The sequence below is a fragment of the Pinus tabuliformis genome, chromosome 7 (assembly GCF_031772625.1).
Source record: "Pinus tabuliformis cultivar Carrire ecotype Pingquan chromosome 7, CPIR1, whole genome shotgun sequence".
NCBI lineage: Eukaryota > Viridiplantae > Streptophyta > Pinopsida > Pinales > Pinaceae > Pinus > Pinus tabuliformis.
This window is the reverse complement of record NC_142293.1, coordinates 26,423,890-26,432,152: the sequence shown is the minus strand read 5'-3', so window position 1 is coordinate 26,432,152 and position 8,263 is coordinate 26,423,890. Positions and strand designations below refer to the sequence as shown.

The 8,263-nt window shown below is 42.6% G+C and overlaps 1 pseudogene; it reads left to right on the top strand.

Moving 5' to 3' along the window:
- Positions 1-5,515: 5,515 nt before the first annotated feature.
- Positions 5,516-7,386, top strand: LOC149244941 (glutamate receptor 3.5 pseudogene; annotated as a pseudogene).
- Positions 7,387-8,263: the final 877 nt, after the last annotated feature.

The following is an 8,263-nucleotide window of genomic DNA, read 5'->3' as shown; positions in this document are numbered from 1 at the left end:
AGTTTTTCAAATGAGATTATAAAAGGTAATGTTCCCTCCTTTCACTCTCATTGTGCATTTCAAGCTTGCAAGAGAGATTTTGAGAGAGTGATAGGCGAAGGAGGCGAAATTGCAACGGTTTCGGGCAGTTTGCAGGTGCGCGACCCGTCCAGGCTTGTGCGCGACCTGTTGGGCGGTGCGCAACCGTCCAGCGCACTCCGGTAGTGTAAAATTATAACGGGCGCGACCCGTTGGGTTGTGCGCGACCCGTTGGGGAGCATGCATGACTCGTTCAACTATCTGCCACCAAAACTTCAATCAAATTCCTTCATTCCACTTCAAATTTGCTCAATCAGTCGAGGTAGGCTCTTAATGCATGGTTGTTGATATTGGTGGTGAAAATAAGGATGTATGCTATGATTTCATCTTCTAAATTTGCAAATGAATGGATTAATATGGCTGCTTGCTAATGTTTGTAAAATGCTAGGGTTTTGTGACTGTTTCAAGTGTTTTTGTCCCATTTGGTCCCTTCCCTCTTTTCCTCTTTCAGTCATAGTCATGCTTGCATCTCTGTCCCATACTATTTGTACATAAAATGTTGACTTTTTCCCCCATCCCTAAGCTATAAACCCTACCCCTCTCACAAGCACACAAAACCCTAATTCCCTCTACCATACACATGCAAAAAATAAAACAAAAAGAAAAGATACATTTGTAAATAAAGAAAGATTCATGTGAAAATAAATGCTGCTGTATATCTAGAGGCATGTACATAACCCCTATATACCCTTGACATCCCCTTGTACATGAAAACCTTCCCTCTATGTGAAAACAATGTGCATGTACTCCTTAAGAACAAAAAGAGCAAAAATTTGCCTTATGACACACATGAACTCCTATAAGCAAATTTGGTGTATGGTGTCCCTATGTCCCTATTGATACATGTATGCCCCTACCATGTTCATTATCATACATGTTTTTGTCCCATATGAGATGTTCTTTGCAAATGGTTTCCCAATGTTAAAATGTGTTCCTATATGCATGACAATTTGTAAAGTTTCCCTTGAAAATTCCCTGTTATTTTCATATATTCCCATTCCTCGTTAAGAAGTTCCCTCCCCTAACATTCCCCTCATGTTTTTTCCCCTTGAAACAACATAGAGTTCAGTACTTTTGCAGGCAGAGGCAGCAGTTCAATTTGTCCTTCAGTTTGCCCACCTTGCTCCAAAACCATGTCAGATACCGAGACTTATGAGCAAGGTGATGACCATTTATCATCTACAGAGATTGAGGAACAGAGGAGGCCTCGTAGAGGAGGTAAGGGAGGCCATCATAAGAGGGAGGAGCCTACTTCTTTGGCAGAGTTACAGGCTTGTCCTTTGGCACTGAATTGTTTCCAGTATATGTCATGCTATCAGTTTTGTGAGAGGCTCTCTCAGATTCAGCATCATAGAGAGTTGGCCCGCTTGTTTGTCTTACACCTCCATGATGGACATGTCACTCTTGCAGGGGTGAATTTCATATTGACACCCGAGGTGATCTCAGAGGCTACAGGGATACCAAATGTGGGTGAGGTGTGGCCTAAGCGCAGATTACTTGATTTTGTTCACTTTGAGCCTTATGTCCGGCCATCATTTGTGAGATTGTTGACGGGTGTTTTCCCATTCAGATTTCTTCGGAGTGAGTATGCCCCCCTCATGAGACTTATCATGCATTATTTTACATGTGAGGGCAGATTTTCACAGGTGTATTCATATCACATTCGCCTGTTGATGCATTTCACCCGGGTGAGGATGATGAACCTCCCGGTCTTCCTGTTTCAGAACATTCAGAGGATGGTGCCCATGTTGCAGAGGAAGACCCCGGCCCAGCAGTACAGGAGCCTTTGTCACTATGGTTTGATCCAGCTTATAGTCTCTCATCAGTTGACTCAGCAGGGTATCTCATGGGAGGAGTTTATCTCCCGTGAGTTTTTCACAGTGCCACCTCAACCATATCAGGAGGCTATTCATGAGGAGGGAGGACCATCTCAGCAGCCTGATGCTCCCATCACCTGACATGTCAGCTCCACTCCTATGGTCACCTATCAGAAAGGCCCAAGGGCCTTATTTGCAGCAGCTAGGCGAGTATTATCTCCACAGCGGGTGGAAGGGGTCTCGCCTTCATCTTCAGAGCAGCGAGTGTTATCTCCACAGCAGGTGGAAGGGGCCTCGTTTTCTTCGCCAGCACAGGTATTGCAGAGGGGCAAAGAGCCCATGGTTCATGAGGATTCGGTGATTGATCTTGAGGCCAGTTCTCCTAGCCAAGAGGCGAAGGAGATCATTCAGCATCTCAGGGCTGAAAATGATGTTTTACAGAGGAGACTTGAGGGTGCCCAATGGACTATTACTTACCTGGAGCAGCGGAACAAACAATTGGAGGAGGAGAAAGCACTTGATGAGCTATGGAGGATTCGTAGACACCGAGTCTTGAACCATAGGAGGCCCGGTGATCAATTGCCTGTTGACCGGGAGTCATTGCTCATTCAGGAGAATGCCCACTTGGAGAGGCTGTTGGCTAAGGCCAACCAAGAGAAAAAGCTGCTAAGGAACATGAAAAACCAGTATTGGGCTAGGATGCATGTTTGTAAAGCAAAGATGAAAATGTTCCAAAGAAGGTTGACCGAGGCTCTTAAGAGGAAGAAGAAGACCAACCCCCTCCGCATCTTGGCCGAGGCTTCTCTCACTCATCATGACACCCACTAGCCTCTTCACAGCACCAAGTACAAAAAAGTTTGGAAGTTTTGGCTCATTTTTGGCATTTTTGGGCAATTTACAGGTTTTGGCTTCTCAACGGGTCTCACCCCTGGTGAGACCCTTTGTCATGGCAGCTCCTTTTTGCAAAAACTCAGCATTTCTAGATTTTTTATGCAAAGTTACATATGCCCATGGATGGACTTGAGTTTTTATGGAGTTTTGGGCCTCCAGAAGGTCAAAATACATGCAAAATTTGACTTTCTGCCACTTTTTTGAACTGCAGAAAGCTGTCTTGGGAGAATTGGTTTTTGACAGGGCAAATGAACTCCAAATTCAAAAATTCCAATTGGGTTGGAAAGTAGACTCACAGACCTTTCCAACGAGCTATCATGTACCCAACTCCCACACCTGCAAGTGCCTCAAACAGAGCTCCCAATGTGCGCGACCCGTTGAGAAAATGTGCGCGACCCGTTGAGCAGACTTTGCCAGATTTCACTGTACAGCTCGGAAAAGCACAGTTTGACTTGGTTTGACTTTTTGGGGTTGAAGATGATTATCTTTGATGTAATTTTTGTAACTCTAAGACACTTTTACTCTTGTTTAACACTTCTAGAAGATTCATTCATGTCAAGGGTAAATATTTAATGAATGGATTGGTTTCCTAGCTTATAGAGGCAAGTTGTTTTGACTGCCTAGATTTTAGTGCTCAGTTTATAATTAGTTGAAAAAACTCCTAGAAGGATGAGCTCGACCCCTAGAGGCAAGGGAAGAGGTTGGCTTGCCTATATTATGATTTTTCTTAGTCATTTTCAGAGGTTGGAAGGTTGGACTCTTGAGGGAGAAGCTATCATTGTATATTTTCATTGTATCTCTGCAATTTTTGGCTAAGGAAGACCAGGGTTTTACAGTCATCTTTGGGATTCTTGTGGACTCATGTGTTGATGGTGTGATTCTCAATGTTCTTGTAAGCTTTTTTATGTGATTCATTTCCTTTCTTTGCTTCTGCATATTGAACAAATGAAGTGTTAAAGTATGAATTCATGCTAGCCATGCTCTGCTTTTAAATTTGTTTAATTTCAATGTTTTCTACTGTCTAAAGAGAATTCAAAGTCATTGTTTGCTCTCTTTAGCTCCTCATCTTTCATTCCTGATCATCCATCTCAAGTTAAGGCATCAATACTGTTTCCTACCTCGCCCCAAGGAACCCCCTGCAGAAACTGTGTCCAATCCCCGCACCCGAAATTGCAATTCCTCAATTTGCCACCAAAAACCCAAAAAACCCCAAATCAACCTTTTTAATCAGTTTACTAGCCTAATATCAGTGTTACCTTGTTGGTCATCTCATCCCATTGAAGATTTGCCGAGATAGACCGGAGAGAGCCTTCTCCTGCCCCGTAGGGCTAGCTACGAGGCTAAATGGTTTGATGTAGCCTTGAGGTTTACCTTTCTCAGCCTGAGGTGAAATTTCAAGCGCTAACATACTGGCGACCATACTGGGGAGAACATTCAATTTGTTGATTGTCTTGTCCTAGTACATGCGATCAAGGTGCAGATCTGATGCTGATAGTGGACAACAGTCAGACACTTATGCAGGCTGAACCATTCACCTGGCGACTCCAACTCGATCCAGACATTCTGACGTATGCTGATCTATTCATGCAATGGAAGGGTATGTGGCAAACCCTGCTCTGTGTGAAGCTCTAAACGAATTTAGAGAATGGTTAGTGGATATTGAAATTAATGAAGAGTTTTTCAGTATCTGTCTTCGTTTGTTGAAATCTCCAAAGTTCCCTTGGTTTAAAACTGGTGCCTGTGAGTTAATTGTTGAAAGAATCGAAAAGGAGATTCAGTGTCTCGATGAGCAGATTCAGTCATATGATTTCCAAGACCCTAAAAAGTTTTTGGAAATCGTTCCTCCATTGAAACAAGAAATAACAGATTTGCCTATAGATGTATACATTGACAATGTGCAGCTGGAAGTATGCATTGCAGAGTTGGGGCAGCCAACAGAGTCCGGCTTCCGTGATCCTATTACGGCATATATGGACATGTTTTTCAGTTTGATTGACAGATCAGGCTGTCTTTTCCGTGACCAGGGTCAGTACGTGCATGAAGGGCTGCCAGCAACTGCATCTGTGACTTCGTGGCAGCATTCTCAAGCGGCTTCATTTTCAGGTTTACTTGAATGGTTAATTTGGCATTTTAGCATTACCTGATCTATTGCTTGTACAACAAAGTAGGGTAGCTTTGTAAATAAATAAGCAGCCATAAGGGCAGAATCTTGTTTTAGTTTGCTTGAAGACTGTTTGAGTTCAGTTTCAGTTTGAAAATAAGTCAAGAGTTGTGTTGATGATGACTCCATTGCCCAATGGGTAGAGGCACTGTCTGCTCTCCCAAAGTTCTGCGGTTCTTGGCACCTCCACGGAGCGGCAGCTGCCATCCCAAGTGGAGCCGATGTTAGACTCCGTCTCATGTCAGAGATTGATTCTTATTCAAAACCCTGTTTTGAAGAAGAAATCATTAATGTGTTGTTTTAGATTATGTAATTTATCTCCAGCTCTTCAAAAGGGAGCAGCTTCCTCAGCTCCTATCTCTGCAAAAGCACAAGCACAATTCAAAGCATCATCAGCAATCACAGTCTGGCAATTTAATAATCAAATCAACAATGCCTTCCGCTCCTTCATCCATTACTCGTACACGACAAGCTTTGAAACTTTCCAAGATCAGCCTACTTCAAAGCAAAGATGACGAATCGAAAGTAAATCAAAATCCAGTTTTTCATGTAGCAGAGGCTGCCTTGAATGAGCAACCAAAAATCTTCAATTGTGTTGGGTGAAGTTAGAGAGGGATCGCGTGGGAAAGAGAATTCTTCTGGAAAATTGATGTTGCCCGTTGGGTCAGTTGGGCGGATATCCTCATCGCTTCGTCTTCTAGTTGCTGCTTGTCTTGCTTCAGCTGGTGATGCTGATATTTATGAATACTTTTGTTGGGGAAAAGTAATAGGCTTTGACAAAGAAAAGTGCCCAGAACTCCGAGCAGCAAAATTACTGCCAATATCTCCGATTGTTCATCTGGCGGCAAGTCAGCACCATCTTGCTTTGCAGTTAATAAAAAGGAACAATGTGGCAATACTAGGGCCACAGTACTCTGTTCTTGCTCATGTCATTTCGTATGTAACAAGTGAACTCCACATACCAACTCTGTCATTTGGAGCAACAGACCCAACTCTCGCCTCATATCAATACCCTTATTTTTTTTTTATTTTTTCGCATAGCACACAGTGATTTCTATGAAATGGCAGCAGTTGCTGCCGTGATTGGCTCTTATGAGTGGAGGAATGTTGTCGCTGTGTATATAGATGATGACTATGGGAGAAATGGAATATCTGCCCTCAGTGATGCACCTAGAGATGTAAGATCTAAAATTTATCGTAAAGAAGCATTGCCTCTGGAGCCAGTAAAAGTGACATCGGCAGTGTCTTGGTACAGTTAGCATTGATGGAGTCACGAATCTTTGTGGTACATATGAATCCTGATGCAGGTCTGAATCTTTTCTCTGAAGCACTGTACCTTGGAATGTTGAACAGTGGCTATGTTTGGATAGCTACAGATTGGCTGTCTTCTGCTTTGGATTCTAGCATTCTTGATTATGATACCATGAACTCACTCCAAGGAGTCATCAGTTTACGTCGGCATATTCCAGTTTCAGATAAGGAGCATGATTTCACTGTTAGATGGAACAATCTACATAAAGCTGGGAGTGTTGATGCTCGCTTAAATGCATTTGGATACTATGCTTACGATGCTGTCTGGGCAATTGCTCACTCTTTACATACTTTCATAAGTGAAGGGGGAATTGTGTCTTTTACAGAGTATCCTCAGGTATCCAGCGCAAGTGGAAACAAAACAGAGCTAGCAAAACTCAAGGCCTTTGACGAAGGTCCAAAACTGCTGAAGATATTGTCACAAACTAATTTTACAGAATTAACCGGTCCAGTGAATTTGATAACAGAGGGGACTTAATTGGTTCTAGTTTTGAGATCATCAATATTGTTGGAACAGGGTATCGCAAGGTGGGTTATTGGGTAAATCAATCAGGTCTATCTGTTACGCCTCCAGAAATAAAGGGTTCCAACTCACACGCCATACATAGTGTAGGTCAGAAACTGTATGATGTAATATGGCCGGGTGAAAACAAACTTGTGCCACGAGGGTGGGCCCTCCCAAACAATGGTAAAAATCTTGTCATAGGTGTGCCCAGAAAGGTTGGATTTCAAGAGTTTGTGAAAGTAGAAGATAACAACGTGTTCGATGGCTTCTGCATTGATGTATTTATTGCTGCAGCGAGCTTATTACCTTATGCTCTTCCCTACACGTTTGTAGCTTTTGGAAATGGCCATAAAAATCCCAATTACGACGAGCTTGTGCAACAGGTTGCCTTAAAGAAATTTGATGCAGTAGTTGGGGACATTACGATTGTGACAAATCGGTCAAGGTTTGTGGACTTCACGCAACCTTACATAGAAGCTGGCCTTGCTGTGGTGGCTCCGCTGCGAGAGAAAAATTCCAGTGACGCTTGGGCTTTTCTGCAACCATTCACGGTAGAGATGTGGTCTATGACTGGTGGATTTTTCCTTGTCATAGCAGCTGTTGTTTGGATTTTGGAGCATTAACGCAAGGTGACCATAGGGCTGGGCAAGCTATCATTGAGCAGAGCGATCAACCTGTTTTACATCCGAATTGCTTAGTTGGAGAGCGTGAGAAAATTCAAGAATTTCATAGTTTGGCAAAGGCAACATTACCTCTACTCTAGCAGACAAGTTGAGTGGTTTGTCATCACAATTGCCTAAAAACAAAAACAAAACTAAGATATCATTGCGGGTTTTTTTTAAATCTGTTGAAGTTTGTTGCAAGTTGCAGTTCTGCGATCCATGGGGGCCGCTATGTATTTATGGAATATATGGTTGCAGGCGAAGTTAGCATAGGTTTCCAAACAGTCTCTAGTGGTCGGTTCTGGAAATCTTGTGACCGATCCTCGGTCAATTGTGTTGCATTATTTGAGGTCTAGCAAAGGACTTTTGTTCCAGATGATGAGCTTCAAATCAGCCTGAGACAGACAGGATTTTGTTCCATGATTTCCGCCAAAGATTGTTGGGATCTTTTGGAGATTTTGTGGGATTGTGGGCAATGTGTCTCTTAGAAGTTGAATTGTGAGCTATTGAATGCAACCATGTAAACCGCTCTCAGTTTAGTTGTCACCGTAAGCTGAATCGGCGGAATATTAGCTTAAAGGTTGTTGTATTAAAATGGCAAATCGAACTTAAGTCAAGATTATTTATCATAGCCAAAAATGCGATTTGGTTTAAAATTCCAATCCTGATCCTATGGAGATCTGCGCTCCAGCATTCATCTTTTAATTAGCCAATGATCAAAGGATTTTTAGGGACACGGTTCTGTTTTAGGATAGAATGTAACGCTCCTTTCTATTATTGTAAATTGCAGTTCAAACAGTGCTCTGATTATGGGGTCGATCTGTTGTTTTTGTTTTAG